The sequence below is a fragment of the Chiloscyllium plagiosum genome, unplaced genomic scaffold (genome assembly GCF_037043375.1).
Source record: "Chiloscyllium plagiosum isolate Xiang-an unplaced genomic scaffold, Cpla_swu_hap1 HiC_scaffold_13, whole genome shotgun sequence".
NCBI lineage: Eukaryota > Metazoa > Chordata > Chondrichthyes > Orectolobiformes > Hemiscylliidae > Chiloscyllium > Chiloscyllium plagiosum.
Window position 1 is genome coordinate 32,084,355 of NW_028270151.1, and position 21,434 is coordinate 32,105,788.

The window sequence follows — 21,434 nt, forward strand, 5'->3', positions numbered from 1 at the left end:
CACCAGCTGGTCTGCTAATTCCCGCAGCTTGGCCTTAATCACCTTTTGCAATTCCCCCAAAGTCACTACTTCCACCTTCAGAAAACTCTTGGTGACTGAAAGAGCCATTGCTATCCCATGCACTATTTAAACCAACCAAAATCAATACTCAGAGCAAAAGACAATACCATCTACCACTCGCAGCCTTTGAGTCCAACAACTCTAATCCCAGTTTGGAACTACAGAACAAATCTCGCAAAGAGCCCCCATCCTGATATGGACCAGGTCAGACCCCCTCAAAACATTTCAAGAAAGTAGCTCAGACCCTAACTCTGCTAGCTGTTTTAAGCAGGTGTAACGTGGATATTCCAGGAGAGATGCAGCTGGTCAAACCACTTAGTTTTAAACAAAACAGAATTTATTTGCAATATTACTGAATGAAACACAAACAAAAGAGAACAGAATATAAAATAACCCAGCCTATCTGAAAACCCCACAGATTATCCCAATTTAATGATACTGTTCTAAATGCTTGCGACACTCCCCATAAACACCCCTTAGCACAAAAGGTAAAATCAAACCCAGGGTCTTACAGGAGAGATGTCAGAGAGGGGGAGGATCAGCAAGGACCTGCTTCTTTGGGTCCAGCAGCTTCACAACAACTGCCTGCTTTCAGTGAATAGCCAGACTACTAAAGCCATATCAAACCAAACACAAACCAGAGAAAAGCTGAGCCGGGAGAACTGGCTACTCCCCTTTCATTGGACAAGTGTTTTATTTTAAAACTGCCTGAGGCAGTATCTGTTAGCTATAATCAAACTGGCCCTAAAATCATTCAAATCTAGACTTTTGGAATCCCTGCTTTTATGACTTCTCTGAAAAAAAACCAAGGACAGCATAACCTTGTTAAAGGACTCGCATCACCGTACCACTCAAATCCACTCCATCCCTGTCATCCCACAGCTAATCCACCTAACTTGCATACTTTTTGACTGTAGGAGGAAACCCACGCAGACACCAGGAGAATGTGCAAACTCCACACAGAGAGTCATCCAAGGCTGGAATCAAATCCAGGACCCTACTGTTGTGAGGCAGCAGTGCTAACCACTGAGCCACCATGTCATTCATGCTACTTATTCATCTCCCAGCAGTACTTCAACAGATGTGTTGTGCAGGCCTGAAGCAAATACCTTAGCTTTCCACTTTGCCATGTATAAATACACTCTTGACAGAGGGATTTATGATAAATGAATAGTTGTAGCCCATTCAACCCACACAGTCTGTTCTGCCAATCTGTCATGGCTTGGCCAGTGGGTCTTGGCTGATCATTCATTTTAATGCCTTCTTCTCACATGAACGGATTGAGAGCAAGGGGAGAAGAAAGTTAGTAAGTTTGCAGAAGACACCAGAATTGGAGATGCTGTGGACAGCAAAGAAGGTTGCCTCAGGTGACAACAGGATGTTCATCAGATGGGCCAATGGTTTGAGAAGTAGCAGATGGAGTTTAATTCAGTCAAATGTGAGGTGTTGCATTTTGGAAAGGCAAATTAGGACAGGACTTATATACTTAATGGTAAAGTCCTGGGGAGTGTTGGCTGAACAAAGAGACCTTGGAGTGGAGGTTAATAGCTCCTTGAAAATGGAATCTCAAGTAGACAGGATAGTGAAGAAGGTGTTCGGTATGCTTTCCTTTATTGGTCAGACTGTAGGAGTTGTGAGGTCATGTTGTGGCTGTACAGGACATTAGTTCAGCCACATTTGGAATATTGTGTACAATTCTGGTCTCCGTCCTATCGGAAGGATGTTGTGAAATGTGAAAGGGTTTCGAAAAGATTTACAGGGATGTTGCCAGGGTTGGAGAGTTTGCGCTATAGGGAGACGCTGAATAGGCTGTGGCTGTTTTTCCTGGACCATCAAAGGCGTGGATAGGGTAAATAGACAAGGTCTTTTCCCTGGGTTGTGGGAGTCCAGAACTAGAGGGCATAAGTTTAGGGTGAGAGGTGGAAAGTTTAAAAGGGGCCTAAGGGGCAACTTTTTTACACAGACGGTGGTGTGTGTATAGAATGAGCTGCTGGAGGAAGTGGTGGAGGCTGGTACAATTACAACATTTAAATGGCATCTGAATGGGTATATGAACAGAAAGGATTTAGAGGGGTATTGGCCAAGTGCTGGCAAATGGGACTAGATTAGTTTAGGATATCTGGTCAGCATGGACGAGGTGGACTGAGGGATCTGTTTCCATGCTGTACATCCCTATGACTCTGACTCTGAAATAAAAACGACTCCCTCGACATTCAAGAAACTTTGAAAATTTTGTAGTCGGGTATTCATTTTATCTCTTGCTGAATAATTACAAATTGTATTAGTCATGCCTGAAAATTACCTCCAGCAACTCTGAGAAATGTGACCCATCCAGTTAATCAGCTGTTGTGATGAACAATAACAGACAGTTCATTAAAATAAAATACTTGGCATTTCAAGAAATATGATCCTTATTAATAATAAACTATAGCAAAAAAGAAATTATATCTTCATGTACAACACTAGTCACATAATGACTCATAATCCAAGTCCAAATACTGCCAGCTCTAAAATTCCAGGAAAGCCAAATTTAAAGAAATTAAGGCAATTAAAGTGAAGAGTCATAATGACAGGGATAAAAATAAATGCAGCTTTGGAGAGCTTTAAAAATGACATTAATTCATAAGCAATTTTTCCGAAAGGGCTGTGAAATCATGGAATTAAGTAGTGGATAATACTGACCTTTAGATACAGGCAGGAGTCTGAAAATAAGTGACTTTTGATGGCAGCTAAAATTAAAGAAATGTATGAGATGTTTGAGTTTTCCTCCATACCTCTTCACAGCTTCATCTATACTAGTCCAAGTCTGCAGGAATGCTGTTTCTTGTCACCATAGCAGCTGAAGAAATATAATCCCTTCCTTGTGATCTATTCTCCAGGATCTTGTGTTGCAGTATGCAAGATACCCTCTATGTAACATGCACAAGGAGTGATATGAAGTGGTCTAATGACCGGCATGTTCATTGGCTGTATATTGCAGACAAATGTTGTTACTGCCACCTTATGGATTCTGGAATGATGCTGAGGCTTAAGTGTTCTGAACCACAAAAAAATTCATGGCCTCATTGGACTTGTAGCTGAGTTACGGTTGAAGCATGTATCATAGTTCCCATTCCTCCACAAGCTCCCAGGATTGCAGGGTGCTGTGGCCTCATCACGTGTAGCTCATGTCTTAACAATGGGTATGATGTTCTCAACATATGCACTCTTCCTTGGTTCTGCCCATGCCTGGGGGCACATAAGGCAGACAAAGTAAATGGAAAAATGGTTTCTACGTTTACCGTCAAATTGCTTCATCGCTTTATAACAAGTATTAAGTTATCCATCAGCCTTCTTTTTTCCATGGATAAGACAGTCACCATTTTCAGTCTCTCAGGACAGTTCTGGCATTATCCTTATAAATCTTCTTAGCATTGTTTAATTTTTAAATAATAATAATGTTAATCTGAATTTCATAGACTGCTTGTTGATAAATTATATTTAGTCTGACTTGTTCAACAGATTAAATAATGTTTCACATGTTGTCACATGTACCTAAGTACAATGAAAAGTTTTGTTTTGCGTGCAGTACAGGCAGATCATAACACACAAGGTCATACGGATCATTGGGTGATTGAACAGAGTGGGGCATACAGAGTTACAGCTGTTGAGAAGGTGTGCAAAAAGCAAGATCAACATTAGATTTGAAATTTATAGAGGTTTACAAAATTATGAGGGGCATGGATAGGATAAATAGACAAAGTCTTTTCCCTGGGGCAGGGGAGTCCAGAACTAGAGGGCATAGGTTTAGGGTGAGAGGGGAAAGATATAAAAGAGACATAAGAGGCAACGTTTTCACACAGAGAGTGGTACAGGTAAGGAATGAGCAACCAGAGGATGTGGTGGAGGCTGGTACAATTGCAACATTTAAGAGGCATTTGGATAGGTATGTGAATAGGAAGGGTTTGGAGGGATATGGGCCGGGTGCTGGCAGGTGGGACTAGATTGGGTTGGGATATCTGGTTGGCAGAGACGAGTTGGATCAAAGGGCCTGTTTCCATGCTGTACATCTCTATGACTCTAAGACTCTATTTGAGATATCCATTCCGAAGTCTAGTAATAGTGGGAAATGAGCTGTTCTTGAACCTATTGTTATGTGTTTTTAAGCTTTGTATCTTCAGCCTGATGCAATAGGTTGGAAGAGATTATAACTGGGGCTGAATGAATCTTTAATGATGTTGGCTGCCTCTCTGTGGCATTGAGAAATGTAGATGGTATCAATGGATAGGAGCTTCGTTTATGTGATGGTCTGGGCTGTGTTCACGACTTTCTACAGTGTCTTATGGTCCTGGGAAAGCAGTTGCCGCACCAAGCTGTGATGCATCCAGGTAGTTGACTTTCTTTGATGCATCTGTAAAAGTTGCTGAGAATCCTTATGGACATGTCAAACTTCCTTAGCCTCATTGTGTCTTCTTGACAATCGTATCCACGTGGGTGGTCCAGGACAGATTGTTGGTTATCGTCACTCCTAGGAACTTCTGTTATTCTTTATTCATTTAGCTTTTGTGAGGGCTGTTCAGCCAATGATTCCTTTAAATAAATTTAGAAGTTTCATTGTCCTGGCTGTTACTGTCCATAATTCAATCAACTGTAGAATGAATGAGTGCTGTGCTGACATTTGTGTGTATAAAACAGATGCTCACTGAATTCAGGCAGGCATGTTGGTTCAACCAAAGATGTCATTTGGTGCATTTCCTGTAGGAGAGGCTGAGCTGATATTCAGGGCTCCAGTGCCAATATTACCCATGTCAAATGAGCAGCTGTCAGTTGAAAATCACAGCAAATGTGCCTGGACTCAATATACTGAGATTGTTTCTCCTCTGTACTAGGTATAATTGCAAAAAGAGATGTAAATTAACAGTGCATCCACAGCAGAAAAAGAAACAGTGCCTTACAGTTTCTCTTCCATATGAAGCAGTGTCAATGCAGATTAACCAAAATTAATGAATTCTTTAAAATCCTGTTGAAGGATTTGTGAAGAACAATTAACCACAACTTGTAGTTATACAGTGCATTAAAAGTAAAAAATGTCGCAAGTTACACAAACAGAATTGAACGCTGAGCCCAGGAGTCTCAGGGAACTTTGTGGGTTTGTCAGTTGGATTTCAGATGCTGTCTTATCCACCAGAAAGTAACTATGCACTCATTCTTATTTCAGGAAATCCCACAGTTAATTGTACATTGTACATGGCAACCCAAAGCTGCCATACAAACATAACTATTGAAGGCCAACTCTTCTCAAAACTCACTGATGTATCCAAGTATAGAGTAGTGGGCCTTACTGAATTATTTATTCCTCTTGTTTGTATGCATTGATTAACCAAGTTAATGTTAGCCTTAACTACTTCTTGAATCTTGGAATCCCAAGCATTCAGAGCAGCATTGGGAATATTTATGAGTTTTATATACATTTACATATATATGTATATATACAACTGCAATTGGTGCTGAGGTTACAATTTATGCTATTGCCTGCATTATGTCAGACTGCAGTGTAAACAAATTATCATCTGTTCCATGTTGGTCAAATCATTTTTGACACTATCCAAATATTGTAACATCCTTTTGTGAAAATCAGTGAAGTGTTGCTGGGTTGCTCACAAAGACATTGAGTGTGTTGAAACCCCTGCCCAAATCTACTGCCTGCACACCAGTCATAACCACTGCTGATCCTCAGCTCAGAGAGGATCAAAGAGGGATGTTCACAACAGTACTGACTGCTTTCTTTTCAGCACCAGTAATGGGTGTTCGGGGGATATTTTACAGAATGAACACTTCCAACAAAATCTTTGTCTGTCAGGTTTATTACACCCATCATCTAGAATGGATCACAGTCATGAGCATAGTGCAATTATTTGATTTCTATAACTGATCAGCATAGCTGTCAAAAGCACAAACTCTTACAATGTCTACATTATAGTTGCTAATATTTACAAATCCCGTTGGTAACAATCATTACTATGGTGAATGTCCTTCTACCTTTTGAAGAGTATTAAAGTTTCTCAACAATATGAAGAAGACACATGGGATGTTAACAGCACTTAAGTACACTCATTCCTTTCAATATTTTGTTTGCATTACATTAAGCATGAAGCACTTGTGCTTCATTAGGGTGTAAATCAGGGAATACCTAAGAAATGTGCTATATGCAAGATGGTCTGTACAATCTTCCAAACGCCTAAGAACTCGAGCTTCTATGACTTCTTTCTTATGAAGTGGTTTATGTGCTGCTTATACACTTCCTGACACAGCCACACCTGATCCATTTCTTTACTTGCAAGTTCAGCACTGCAGTGTGAATTAATAAGAAAAGGCTAATGTGCTGCCTGGCACTAAACCAACTGCGAATGTTTCTTTGACTGTATTAATATTTTGATGAGACAGACTTAGTGGCATCATTCATTTTTGCTCTTTATGTTCACATTAAAACAAACTAGACACTATCTTGGCTTCTCTAATTTGCTCTAGTAACGGCAATGCTATTTCTGACTTAGAATGTTATGGGTTGCACCCACAACTTTTAAACTTTAATATATTTTTTAGATTAGATTACTTACAGTATGGAAACATGCCCTTCGGCCCAACAAGTCCACACCGATCCGCCGAAGCGCAACCCACCCAGACCCATTCCCCTACATTTACCCCTTCACCTAACACTACGGGCAATTTAGCATGGCCAATTTATCTAACCTGCACATTTTTGGACTGTGGGAGGAAACCGGAGCACCCGGAGGAAACCCAGGTCCACACTGACCTTCCGAAGGGAGAGTCAAACCTGGGTTCTGGCACTATGAAGCAGCAGTGCTAACCACTGAACCCTTGTGACATCCTGAGAATACATCATTACAGTGGTGTATTGGCTTAAATTACCAACTTGCTATCCAGGCATCAATCACTATTGCAAATCAATCACCTGTTATAGAGACAACATGATTTTACTTTCTATTGAAATTAATGTAATCATTATTGGGTAGTTCCAATACTAGGTGATTGATTTGCAATTCTGGTTTTACACCTAAGGGAAGTTGGAAGTGTATGACGTTCCAAACAAAATGTTAAATTTATAATATTTGCCTGACTATTCTCTTGCCAAATAGCTGGGAATGCCTTCATACATTAAAGGTGCTAAATGAATCGAATAGAAACAGGTCCTTTGGTCCAACAAGTCCACACTGACCATTTGAAGAGTATCCCACCCAAACCCATTTCTCTACATTTACCCCTGACTAATGCACCTAACCTACACACTCCTGAACACAGCAGGCAATTTAGCATGGCCAATTCACCTAAGCTACGTGCCTTTGGACTGTGGGAGGAAACCCACGCAGACACAGGGAGAATGTGCAAACTCCATGCACACAGTTGCCCGAGGCTGGATGCAAGCCCAGATCCCTGATGCTGTGAGGCAGTAGTGCTAACCACTGAGCCACCATGCCACCCATGATGCAAGGTGATAGTGTAGACATAAAGGTTCCCAATATCATGGCTTATATTCATTCCTCAAACAATATAGATTCCCTCATCACTTGTACATTTCCTATTTGTGGCACACTGACTTTGTGCAGATTGTCAGAAATTCATCTGTCAAACAGTTTTTGCACTCTCAAGAAGTACATTCATTGGACAGAAAGATGTTTTGGACATAGAATCCCCGCAGTGTGGAAGCAGGATATTTGGCCCATCGAATCCACACTGACCTTCCGAGGGGAGAGTCAAACCTGGGTTCTGGCACTATGAAGCAGCAGTGCTAACGACTGAACCCCTGTGACATCCTGAGAATATGAAAGGCATTATGGGTTGAATTTTTAATTCTTGAACCCACTAACAGCAGAGGAGGCCACCAGTGGATCAGGAACCTGAAAACTCATGAAATAGGGTTCTCAGTGCATGTTTAACCGAGCTATGGCACCACAATCTCAGTTCTGGGTTCACTGAAAAATTGGTCTGGGTTAGCGCCATGATGATGGGTAGTTTACTGTTGAAGTTTCAGTGACTGAGAAAAGATCCTAGCAAGGGATGGAAGCATTCCACATAAGCAACTGACACGATGGAGTCTCAAAAAGGGAAGACTTCCCTCTGTGTATGCTTAGTTCTTGGAAGCATCCTTGGAGATTATGCTGCAAGCTGTAGGGGCCTTCAGAGAAATGAATCTCCCAGTTGATCGTAAGATGGATCCTGCCAGTGAGTGAGGTTAGTAGTGGCCAAGATGGTGAGCAGCACAAGTATGGTTCCTCATTCAGAACGATAATTCTGAAAAGGGTTCACTGGCCTAATCTGGTCAGGAGAGATGTGGGATTACTATCTGTAAGGCAACCCAGACACTTTGATTTCCTCAGCATTCTCCTCAGACCAACACATCTTGAGCTCTACCCATTTCTTTCTCTCAAGTGTCATGCTCCAGCATATTACAAGCCTTCAGACAACAGTTTAACATTTTTAACAAAAACAGATTGTTAAAATGGCCTCTGCAAATCTGCTCACCTTTGGCAATATCAGCTCTGGTCAATTCTGAGACTAAGCAAGTATTTAATTAAATATGGGTCATCCTGGAAATTCATTTTATTGTAACACTGACAAAGGCACAATAGCATTGAGGGAATACCACCACCTACACATTTCCCACCAAACAACTTACCATCGTGCCTTGGAAATACATTGTTGTTTCTTTCACTGTCACTCAGTCAAAATTCTGGAAACCTTTCCTAACAGAGAGCTGTCAGATTTCAGTTCTTTAAAGACTTTTCCTGCCTGTCAATTTCTCAGCTCCATCCATCCCCACTGTGCTCTTGGCCTATTTAGGAAGCTTGGTTACAGATAGCTTGGGAAATCTATGTGCCAGTAATTAAAACCAGAACCCAATGTTAAAGACACAATCATTTGTCTTTCAGGATATGCTAATCACAGACTGGCTTGCCACTCTGGGTTTCCTGTGCACTAACAAGCATTCACCAGTTAACCGTGGAAATCAGTAGGTTCTTGCTGAGTTCCTGACATTCCAGCACTTTATGTATCTTTAATTTCTCACAAACACTGACCCTTGGTCAATATGGCAGGTTAAAATTCAGCTCTAGCATTGCAACTTCTTTCTGGGACAGTTGATGAGCAGTAGAGGACTTCCAAAGCAACTTTTCAAAGTGCTCAGTAAAAGTATATTCCAGTGAAAAGGAAGGACTGTAAGAACTGGAGTAATCTGCCATGGGTGTTTAAGGAAACAGAGGCTACCAAATTGAAACAGACGGCATACAAAGTGGTCAAGAACAGCTTGAAACTAGAAGATTGGGAAACTTTAAAGGTCAACAGAAAGCCACAAAAGGAGCTGTAAAAAAAAGTAAGATAGAACATGAGAAAAAACTAGCACTGAATATAAAGACAGATAGCACAAGGTTCTAGCTGAAAATGTGTTGCTGGAAAAGTGCAGCAGGTCAGGCAGCATCCACGGACAGGAGAATCGACGTTTCGGGCATAAGCCCTTCCTCAGGAAGGGCTTATGCCCGAAACGTCGATTCTCCTTGTCCCTGGATGCTGCCTGACCTGCTGCGCTTTTCCAGCAACACATTTTCAGCTCTGATCTCCAGCATCTGCAGACCTCACTTTCTCCTCCAGCACAAGGTTCTATAAATATATTAAATGAGAAAAAAAAGTGGCTAAAGTAAACATTGGTCCTTTAGAGGATGAGAAGGGACATTTACTTATGGGATATGATGAAATGGCCGAGGCAATGAACAGGTATTTTGTGTTGGTCTTCACAGTGGAGGACACTAATAACATGCCAGTAATTGACAAAGTGACGGAGGTAGTTGAGGACCTGGAAACAATCATTATTTCAGAAGATGTGGTGTTGGGCAAGCTAATGGAGCTAAGGATAGACAAGTCTCCTGGTCCTGATTGAATACATCCCAGGACACTAAAAGAGATGGCGGGAGAAATAGCAAGTGTACTGGTGGTAAGTTTCCAAAATTTGCTAGACTCTGAGGCAGTCCCAGCAGATTGGGAAACTGCAAATGTGATGTCATTGTTTAAAAAGGGAGGTAGACAAAAGATGGGGAATTATAGACCGGTTAGCTTAACCTCTGGAGTGGGGAAGATGCTTGAGTCTATTATCAAGGAACAAATAACAAGGCATCTCGATAGAAATTGCCCCATTGGGTAGATGCAGCATGGGTTCATGAAGGGCAGGCCATGCTTAACAAATATTTTGGAATTCTATGAAGGCATAATGAGCAAGGTGGACAATGGGGATGCAGCAGATGTGGTGTACCTAGATTTCCAAAAGGCCTTTGACAAGGTGCTGCACAAGAGGCTGCTGCATAGGATGAAGATGCATGATGCTACGGGTAATGGATTCGCATGGATAGAGGATTGATTGACTAACAGGAAGCAAAGAGTGGGGATAAATGCACGCTCTTCTGGGTGGCAATCAGTGATGAGTGGTGTCCCTCAAAGATCAGTGTTGGGACTGCAATTATTCACAATTTATATAGATGATTTGGAGTTAGGGACCACATGTAGTGTGTCAAAGTTTGCAGACGACACTAAATAAGTGGCAGAGCAAAGTGTGCAGAAGACTGTGAAACCTTGCAGAGGAACATAGATATTTTAAGTGAGTGGCAAAGGTCTTGCAGATGGAATACAATGTTAATAAATATGAGGTTATCCATTTTGGTCAGAGTAACAGTAAAAAGGATTATTACTTGAATGGTAAAAAGTTGCAGCATGCTGCTATGCAAAGGGACCTGGGTGTCCTTGTGCATGAATCACAGAAGTTTGGTCTACAGGTTAAACAAGTAATTGGGAAGGCAAATGGAATTTTGTCCTTAGTTGCGAAAGGTATTGAGTTTAAAAGCAGGGGGGTTATGTTGCATTTATACAAGGTACTGGTGAAGCCACACCTGGAGTACTGTGTGCTGTTTTGGCCTCCTTACTTAAGAAAGGATGTAATGGCACTGGAGGGGGTGCAGAGGACATTCACTTGGTTGATTCCAGCTTTGAGGGGGGTTGGCTTATGAGGAGAGGCTGAGTAGACTGGGATTATATTCATTGGAATTCAGAAGATTGAGGGTGGAGTCTTACAGAAATATATAAAATTATGAAGGAATAGATAGGACAGAAGTAGAGGATGTTTCCACTGGCAGGTGAAACTAGGACAAGAGGACATAGCCTCAAAATTAGAGGGAGCAGATTTAGAACTGAATTGAGAAGGAACTTCTTCACCCAGAGGGTTGTAAATCTATGGAATTCCCTGCCCAGTGAAGTAGTTGACTCTACTCCATTAAACGTTTTTAAAGCTAAAATAGCTTTTTTTGGACAATAAAGGAATTAAGGGATACAGTGAGAGGGCGGGTAAGTGGAGTTGAGTCTACAAAAAGATCAGCCATGATTTTATTGAATGGCAGAGCAGGCTCAAAGGGTCAGATGGCCTACTCCTGCTCCTAGTTCTTATGTCCTTATGTACTTGCTTTACTTTCCTTCATATGTCAAAAATGATAAAAGTGAAAGCATCTTTCTATATATCATTCAACACAAGGTACTGCTTGTCTTTGATGTTTGATGCTCTTTGTTCAGTTAAGTTTCTCACAATTTCAAACCCACTTAGCACTGTGCTGACATAGTCTTTGAGTTGGGTAAAGTTTGATGCAAAGGAATCACAGCAACCCAGCGCGCCACACATTGGAACAAAATGCCTTGAAGCTTAAGAAAAGGAATGAAACCAGATGCAGCACTCGGTACCAAACTAGGCATTCACAACAACAACTCAGCCTGTCGACTCTTCAAAATCCTCCTTACTAACACCTGGGGACTTGAGCCAAAATTGAGAGAGCTATCTCACAGATCAGCCAATTAACAGCCTGACATAGACATATTCGCAGAATAATACTGACAGATTTAACGTCCCAGACATCACCATCCCTCACAATCTCCTATCCCAGCAGCAGCAGCCACTGTAGTTGTGTTGTGGCAGCACGGTGGTATGCAGTCAGGAAGGAGTTGCCCTGGGAATCCTCAACAATGACACCAGACCCCATGAAGTCTCATGGCATCAGGTTGATCATGGTCACTGATTCCAACCTATTGATGGGAGTAATTACCCTTTACTTTGAGGGTATCATTGGTCATGTAGTATGGCACTAATAAGGTACTAAACAGAATAGGTTTGAAGGAAATAGAAATTCAAAACAGGGCACTCGAGAGGTACTGTGGGTCATCATCAGCAGAATTGCATTCAACCACAGTCTGTCACCTTAAGAGCTGGCATATCCACCTCCCTCACCACCACACCCCAACTTGCCCCCCATCCCTCTACTGGGGACTGATCCTGGTTCGTAGAAAAACGTAGGAGAGCATGCTAGATGCAACACAAGTCCTGTCTAAAAATGAAAAAACCATGGGGGCAGCATATGACAGACATGGCTAAACAATCACACAACCATCCGTTCAGTTTGAGTTCTGCAGTCCTGTAATATCCAGTCACGAACACCTGAACATCTAACGGGACGAGAGGCTTCACAAATATTCACGGTCTCAATGATAGGGGAGCCAAGTGCGAAAGAAAAGGCTGAAACATTTTCATGCATCTCCAGCCAGAAGCGATAAGTGGATGATTAATCAAGGCCTCTGCCTCAGGCCCACAGCATTATAGATGCCAGTCTTCAGCTGACTCGACTCACTCCACATGATGCTACAAAATAGGTGAAGGCACTCAATACTGCAAAGATAATGGGCCTGGTCAACTTTCCAGCAATTGCATTGTGCTCCAGACCTAGCTGTGCTATTAGCCTCACTGCTCTGGTGCAGCTACAACATTGGCATCTACCCAGCAATGTGGAAAATTGCCCAGATATGCCAACTGCACAAAAAAAGGACAAATCAACCCAGCCAATTACTGCTAAACAAAAAGCCAAAAGAACTGTGATGCTGTAAATCAAAAATAAAACAAAAATTGCTGGAAAACCTCAGCAGGTCTGGCACATCCGTGGAAAGAAAGCAGAGTCAACATTTCAGGTCCAGTGACCCTTCTTCAGAACTGGAGATTGGAGTCGGAACTGGAGACTGAACTCCAGTTCTGAAGAAGGGTCTCTGGACCCAAAATGTTGACTCTGGTTTCTCTCCACGGATAGTGCCAGAGTTACTGAGCTCTTCCAACAATTTCTGTTTTTGCTCCAGCTGATTACTGTCCTATCAGTCTGCCCTTGATTGTCAACAAATGATGGAAAATATTGTTGATAGTGATACTAAGTGACACTTGTGCAGTGAGGACATGCTCAGTAATACTCAGTTGTACTCCATCAAAACCATGACAGCCTTGGTCCAAATATGGACAAAACTCTTGAATTCCAGATCTGAGGTGAAAATGCCTATTCTTGTTATCAAGGCAGCTTTTGAAAAAATATGGCCTATAGGAGCCCTAGCAAAGCTAACATCCATGGAACTATCTGTTAGTTATAGACATACCTAGCTGAAGGAAGAAAGATGTGGCAGTTGAAGGTCAAACATGTCAGTCCCTGGACATCGTTGCAGGATTTTCTCAAGGTAACATCTCAGGTCCAACCATCTTCAACTACTTCATTAATGACTGACCCTCTGTAGTAAGGTCAGAATTGGGGATGTTTGCTGATGACTGCACAACATTCAGCACCATTCACAGTTCTTCAGATACCGATGCATCCCATATTCATTTGCAAAAAGACTCGAACACCACCCAGGCTTGGGCTGACAAGTGACATTGATTAATTCCCCTGTATCAACATCCTAGGGATTACTGGACTAATTATTTAAACACAGTGGGTACAGGGACAGGGCAGTGACTAAGAATTCTGTGACAAACAATTCACCCACAAAATGCACTGGTCTGGTTGATTGTGGAGGTTGTGAATGTGAAAGGTGGTCGATGACTATTTTTTAGATACTGACATGCATTGGAGAGTCAGGAGCTGCATTGCTTGTCACAGAATTCCTAGCCTTTGACCTGCTCTTGCACTGTTGTAACACATTAAGGCTTCTTAGAAATTTCCAAACCTGAGACCTCTACCACTTACCAGGACATGGGCAGCAGATGCAGAAGAGCATATTCCCTTGCAAGTTCCTCATTCACCATCCTGACTGGAAATTTGTTGCTTCTCTTTCTTTGTCACTGGGTCAACATTCTGGAATTCCCTTAGACTTAGGCCAGTTAACTGGCAATTTATTTGTATGAGAAGTCACACAGTTGCATCAAACATCTGAAAATTTAACAGTAATGTTATGCTGTCCCAGCTACTTGACTTTTTGCCTTATTTAATTTTCTTCATAATACAAAAGCAATCCATTTTTCATTCTGACAATCAGGTCACCATATTTACCACATGGCACAAAATATATGTGATATCAATACATCAAACATGTAAAACCTCAAACATGTAGGTTTGAGGTTTTAAAACCTTTAGCTATCAAGGTCAATGTACTTACTTCCAGAACCTGGAGATCAGCTTCAGAAAAGTTTTCTCATTGAAGTGTTTGTCAGACTAACCTACTCTGTACACTCTCAAAGCATGAAGAGAATCCGCAAACTCAAATGTTCTGTTTCTGACAGCATGCTCCTTTCTACTTAAAATAGACATGTTTTTCAAAGGGTAAAATCTTAATATATTCTTGTATCAGGAGATATAGTGGGGAGCATTAATAAACCACTGAAACTAGAGATATTTACCAAAGATTTGATTTGTACTCAGCAGGAAAAACATAAAAATGCCAAATTTCAGGTGACATTGATAATTCATACTACAGGGAAAGAAGATATGGATTAATTGGTAAGTTGATGCCGATTGGAGCTACCGCAATGGAGGAAGCATTGGGAAGCTATAAACTCTCCAATCTCCTCAACAATTAAAACATGTGTGAAGCGTGAACATATCCCTTTTGTTTCGAAAGCGTGGTTTCTTATGTATGAACATATGCCTTTCCTAGCTAGCGTTAATGAGCCATAACATATTAATGAACTTCACTGATTATGTTAGCATGGCTGTTAATATAGCTATTGGCAGACTGAGGATTGTTCAGGAAGTGCTGCCCAATCATGGAGTTCTAGAGACCATTGGCTCATGACCAACCTTCTGTAATCTTTCTATTTATACCAATACAGCCCTGTTTCTTTCAATTGGATGTTCCCAGTTAAGATGATGTCTGAACCCATTTGAATGTTGCTAAACTGCCCCAGTTTCCTCGAATTGTACATTCCAACCCTCAATGGTAGCTATGCAGTGCTATCCATCACTCACACACCTCAACTGTTTTGCAAATGCCACCAACTACCAAGTGAACAGATGATGAATATATTAGTTAATGAATGATTAGATGTAAATTGATGGTAAAAAAATAACCAGTAGGGTGAGAGTTTTAATGAATGTGCTTAAACTGAAATAATGCTCTCACCAAAAGAGTGGAATTGGACTCTGTTTCAATACAGTTAAATTCTAGTGTATGACAGTATGTACCACTGCAACTTTAACACAAGCAGCATTGTGTGGCTCTAAAAATGCAAAGTATAAATTTGCCACAGGCCAGTGGCAAAATCGTCGCATGTAGACAATATTGGTTAGAAGCAGGAATACAAATCTCATTGCATTATTTCACTTGTGATTAGTTTTTTTAATGTTTGGTGTTTCTATATAGTTGATATATCAGTAAAATTAAATATTGATTGGAAACTATTAGTAGTATTTATTCCATGGTGTTATTCCGTGATCCCATTTGGATTCTTGCTATTGCAAACAAAGTGTTTTAGGTTTTTCTTAATGTAACTATATCAATCTCTTTTAAATTTTGTTTGAATACAGATGTTCTGGAAATTCTAGTGTTTAATTTATTTAAGACATTTTTTGCTTGCAGTTTGTATAATTGAAATCATAAAGCTGTTTAATCATATTGTCAAGAAAACAGACAACTCGCTTGACTCAGATTAAAATCAACTTTCAATGATGTGGTAGGCTATTTTGTATATCTTTTGAATGCTTCCACTTCTGTTTCTGGAACCATCTGATAAGAACATTGAACTCTGAAGGAGTGATCAGATAAATGGTGAATAATTAAAGATGTTAGTGGCACGCATTTTCACTTTCCATCTGGAGTTCAGTTCTTCTGTCATTGTTTAAACCAAGGCTGTAATGGGGTGAGGAGCTGAGTGATCCTGGTGCAACCCAAACTGAGTTTTAGTGAGCAGGTGACCAGGGTCAATCCCCTGGCTTGATGACAATATTATATGGGGTATATGCCAGACTGTTAGGGTGCAGCTTGTGTTGGAATTCAGAGCTGCTGCTGCTGATGGCCCACAGTGCCTCATGGACAACTAGTCTCAAGTTAGTAGATCTGTGTAGCACAGTGGTAATACCAAACAACATAATGGAGGGTATCCTCAATGTGAAGATGGTACTTTGTGTCCACAAGGACAGTTGGTGGTGACTCCTACTGATATTGTCATGGACAAACGCATCTGCAGTAGGCAGACTGATAAGGGTGAGGTCAAATATGTTTCTCCCTCTGACTGGTTCCTTCAGAACTGTTGCAGATTCAATTTAGCAGCTATGTCCTTGAAGACTCAGACAATTCTTTGGAATTGCACTCCAGACATTGGTACATGCTTGACTGTATCATCATCTGAATGAGGGAATGGTGTTGGAATGTACACCACCATGACTAGAGCGCATGACAGCTGGACTAACGATCATCAAATGGGTAAAAACAATGACTGCAGATGCTGGAAACCAGATTCTGGATTAGTGGTGCTGGAAGAGCACAGCAGTTCAGGCATCATCCGAGGAGCAGTAAAATCGATGTTTCAGGCAAAAGCCCTTCATCAGGAATACAGGCAGAGAACATGAAGAGTGGAGAGATAAGTGAGAGGAGGGTGGGGGTGGGGAGAAAGTAGCATAGAGTACAATAGGTGAGTGGGGGAGGGGATGAAGGTGATAGGTCGGGGGGAGGGGGGAGTGGATAGGTAGAAAAGAAGATAGGCAGGTAGTCATGGGGACAGTGCTGAGCTGGAAGTTTGGAACTGGGGTGAGGTGGAGGAAGGGGAAATTAGGAAACTGTTGAAGTCCACAATGATGCCCTAGGGTTGAAGTGTTCCGAGGCGGAAGATGAGGCGTTCTTCCTCCAAGCATCTGGTGGTGAGGGAGCGGCGGTGAAGGAGGCCCAGGACCTCCATGTCCTCATTCTGGATCAGTGGTGCTGGAAGAGCACAGCAATTCAGGCAGCATCCGAGGACAGGCAAAATCGACATTTCGGGCAAAAGCCCTCTTTTGCCCGAAACGTCGATTTTGCCTGTCCTCGGATGCTGCCTGAATTGCTGTGCTCTTCCAGCACCACTGATCCAGAATCTGGTTTCCAGCATCTGCAGTCATTGTTTTTACCTCCATATCCTCAGCAGGGTGGGAGGGGGAGTTGGAATGTTGGGCCATGGGGTGGTCTGGTTGATTGGTGTGGGTGTCCCAGAGATGTTCCCTAAAGCGCTCTGCTAGGAGGCGCCCAGTCTCCCCAATGTAGAGGAGACCGCATTGGGAGCAACAAATATAATAAATGATATTGGTGGATGTGCAGGTAAAACTTTGATGGATGTGGAAGGCTCCTTTAGGGCCTTGGATGGAGGTGAGGGAGGAGGTTTTACAGTTCCTATGGTGGCAGGGGAAGGTGCCAGGATGGGAGGGTAAGTTGTAGAGGGGCGTGGACCTGACCAGGTAGTCACGGAGGGAACGGTCTTTGCGGAAGGTGGAAAGGGGTGCGGAGGGAAATATATCCCTGGTGGTGGAGTCTGTTTGGAGGTGGCGGAAATGTCAGCGGATGATTTGGTTTATGCGGAGGTTGGTAGGGTGAAAGGTGAGCACCAGGGACATTCTGTCCTTGTTACGGTTGGAGGGGTGGGGTCTGAGGGCAGTGGTGCAGGATGCGTTGGAGGGCATCTTCAACCACGTGGGAAGGTAAATTGCGGTCTCTAAAGAAGGAGGCCATCTGGTGTGTTCTGTGGTGGAACTGGTCCTCCTTGGAGTAGATACGGAAGAGGCGGTGGAATTGGGAATACGGGATGGCATTTTTGCAGGAGTTAGGTTGGGAAGAGGCGTAATCCAGGTAGCTGTGGGAGTTGGAGGGTTTGTAAAAAATGTCGGTGTCAAGTCGGCCGTCATTAATGGAGATGGAAAGGTCCAGGAAAGGGACAGAGGTGTCAGAGATGGTCCAGGTAAATTTAAGTTCAGGGTGGAATGTGTTGCTGAAGTTGATGAATTGCTCAACCTCCTCTCGGGAACACGAGGTGGCGCCAACCTTCTCCATCTATATGGCTTGAAAATGGCAATAGAAATATGCCACAAGAGAATATCTATGTCTGTTACTGTGTCAATATCAATGCACTTAAGAATTATGTGAAGAACGAGCGACTCACAATCAACCTGTGCTAGAGTAGACTTGTGAAGACAGAGTGAAAGTTTAGCATATTAGCAACACGTTTCAGCATATAGTTGTATGTGCACTGTGCTCAGACATTCTGCTCTACTCAGGTCATTAACCTGCTCTCAGCTTTGAATCCATGGGTGCAGTGCTACCACCTTGTTGCTGACAACATGCATTATATGTGACCCCATCTGTGTAGTTTCACTGACTGGCTTCTTCTTCACTTGGTGCCTCATAGCATCTCATCACAGCACTAAAGCAAGGTACAGCCTTTGAGCATCATATTTGTTATGGACCAGACCACATTCCCAAAGTATGTTATGGATAGCTTAGATCCTAACTTTTTTTGAAAGGCACTGTGTTCCAGATAAAATTCAATTGGTCCAGCACTAAGCTTTAATAAAAACACTTTATGCTTACAACACAGTTGAAATACAACAAAAAAAAGAATTGGAATAATGTTAACTTTGTTGAAATACTTAACAAGATAATGCTTTATTTAACCATTTTGGTAAAACAAACAAGGGCAGGACCTATAGAGTTAAATGTAGGGTCCTGGCTAGCGTTGATGAACAGAAAGGCTGAGGGGTCCAGGTACATAGTTCTTTGATAGTTGCATCACAGGTAGACAGGGTGGTTAAGAAGGCATTTAGCATGCTTGCCTTCACTGCTCAGACCATTAAATATGGGAGTTAGGTTGTCATGTTGAGGTTGTATGCACATTGGTGAGCTCAAGTTTGGAGTACTGTATACAGTTCTGATCACCATGCGATAAAAAGAGTATTATTAAATTGGAGACGGTTCATAAAAGATTTACCAGAATGTTACAGGGACTGGAGGGTTTGAATTATAAGGAGAGGCGTGGGACTTTTTTCACAGTAGCGTAGGAGATTGAGGGGTAACTTGAAAGAGGTTTATAAAATTATGAGGGGCATGGATAAGGTGACTAGCACCCTAGGGTGGGTGAGTTCAAAACTGGGAGATATATTCTTAAGGTGAGAGGAGCAAGATTTAAAAAGGACCTGAGGGACAACTTTTAATGAACTTGGAAGACCCTATACAGACAACAAGCAAAACTAATGTCATTTACAAAATACTATGCAAGAACTGTAACAACACTACATTGGACAAACAGGCAGAAAACTAGCCACCAGGATACATGAACATCAACTCACCACAAAAAGACATAACCCACTCTCACTAGTATCCATACATATGGATAAGGAAGGATACCACTTCGACTGGGTCAACACATCCATCCTACGGCAAGCCAAACAGAGACATACACGACAATTCCTAGAAGCATGGTATTCCAACTGGAACTCTATTGACAAACACATTGACTTGGATCCCATTTACCACCCCCTGAGAAAAAGAACAAGAAATGGCATCCCCACAGGAAATGACATCACCAACACAAGGAAACCCAAACATATGAATAGAAAGTGGGCTACACCACCAGTGCTTCATCCGGAGGCTCAGTGAAGATGTTACCTAGTATGGTGACGAAAAGTGTGAAAATGAACCTTCCAGCTCAGTGAGCAAACCTATATCCAGAATATCAACCTGGGCTACAAATCTTTTCAAACTTGCCAGAGGAAATGGTAGATGCAGGCACAATTACAACATTTAAAAGACATTTGAATAGGTACATGAATAGGAAAAATTTAGAAGGGTATGGGCCAAAGACAGGTGAGTGGGGCTAATGTAGTTTGGGACACTGGTCAGCGTGGACAAACTGGACCGAAGGGTCTGTTTCTGTGCTGTATGAGTCTGTGACTCTATAACCATAAATCATCAACTGTTCCAATATAGGTAGCATCCCATAAGCAATTTGGCACACTCTCTGATCCAGTAAAAAGAAAAACCAAACAAAACAATCTTGCCCCTTTGATTTTTAAGAGAAAGCCTCTCTGTCTAAGACTTCACTCTCACAGAAGAGAACTCAAGCTACCAGCTTCAGCAGTGAGTAAAAACCCATCAATGAACTGAAAGCAAAACTAAAGACTTCTGGAACTGTGTGAGCGTGCCCCCATCCATTCATGATACTTTTACTTTAAAAAAATCCTGGGAGAACACAAAGCTGTTTACCAACTGCCTGTTTGAAGGAGACATTTCGGCGCCACTGTGATAACATTCCTGTGCAAGAGAAACAGGAGAGAACACACCTCTTAAAGGCACAGTATCATCACGCTCTCCAATATGCTATCACTTCTGCTTTGTTTTTAACACCATCATCTATTCAATTTAAGACTTGCAAGGCAATAGTGTGTAACCCAACTCCTGTGGGTAATTAATGCCATTTAAACAAGTTAATTGAGAAATAATGAGAAATAACCCAGAAATAATGTGTTAATGCAGTGGCTAAGAGCTTCTTCTACTTCCAGGTAACCCGGACATCACCAAAACCTCAATTTCCCACTTTTGGCACATCAGCATTTTAAAACCTGCTCAATTAGTTAATTCTGATTTGGCACTTCCAATTGTTTTGTGCTTGTGGGAATATTCCACATGAAATTGGAATGATGGACGTTACCTACTGCTCGGCAAAAGTGAGGCCTGCAGATGCTGGAAACCAGAGTTTAGATCAGAGTGGTGCTGGAAAAGCACAGTAGGTAAGGCAGCATCAGAGGAGCAGGAAAATCGATGTTTCTGGCAAAAGCCTTTCATCATTGCCTACTGCTCGTGTAAAAGACTAAGTCATGGGTTTTCAAAATCTTTGACAGTGGGCAGTGATATTCGAAAGGGTTCTGTTCTGGGACTCACTTTGTTCACTATGAGTATCAATGACTTTAAATCGAAAGTACAGCTCATTCTACTAGAACGTGCGTTTCATCAACGCGAGCGACAAATTGGGTACGCTGTTCTAAAGCATGAAGTTTTAAAATGTATGTTGATTCTATCACGATTACATCACCAATGCT

At 41.9% G+C, this 21,434-nt stretch overlaps 1 protein-coding gene across 5 annotated transcripts in view; it reads right to left on the bottom strand.

The window, feature by feature from the left end:
* Positions 1 to 21,434, bottom strand: part of sphkap (SPHK1 interactor, AKAP domain containing) — a 401,197-nt gene that overhangs the window by 169,106 nt on the left and 210,657 nt on the right. Inside the window, exon 1 of one of the 5 annotated variants that reach the window (XM_043702457.2) lies at positions 2,743 to 2,839. The exons of the other annotated variants lie outside the window; for them this stretch is intronic. The gene's annotated coding sequence lies outside the window, so the exon portion shown is untranslated. Of the gene's footprint in view, positions 1 to 2,742; positions 2,840 to 21,434 lie in introns of those variants that run through there. 5 annotated transcript variants of the gene reach the window in all.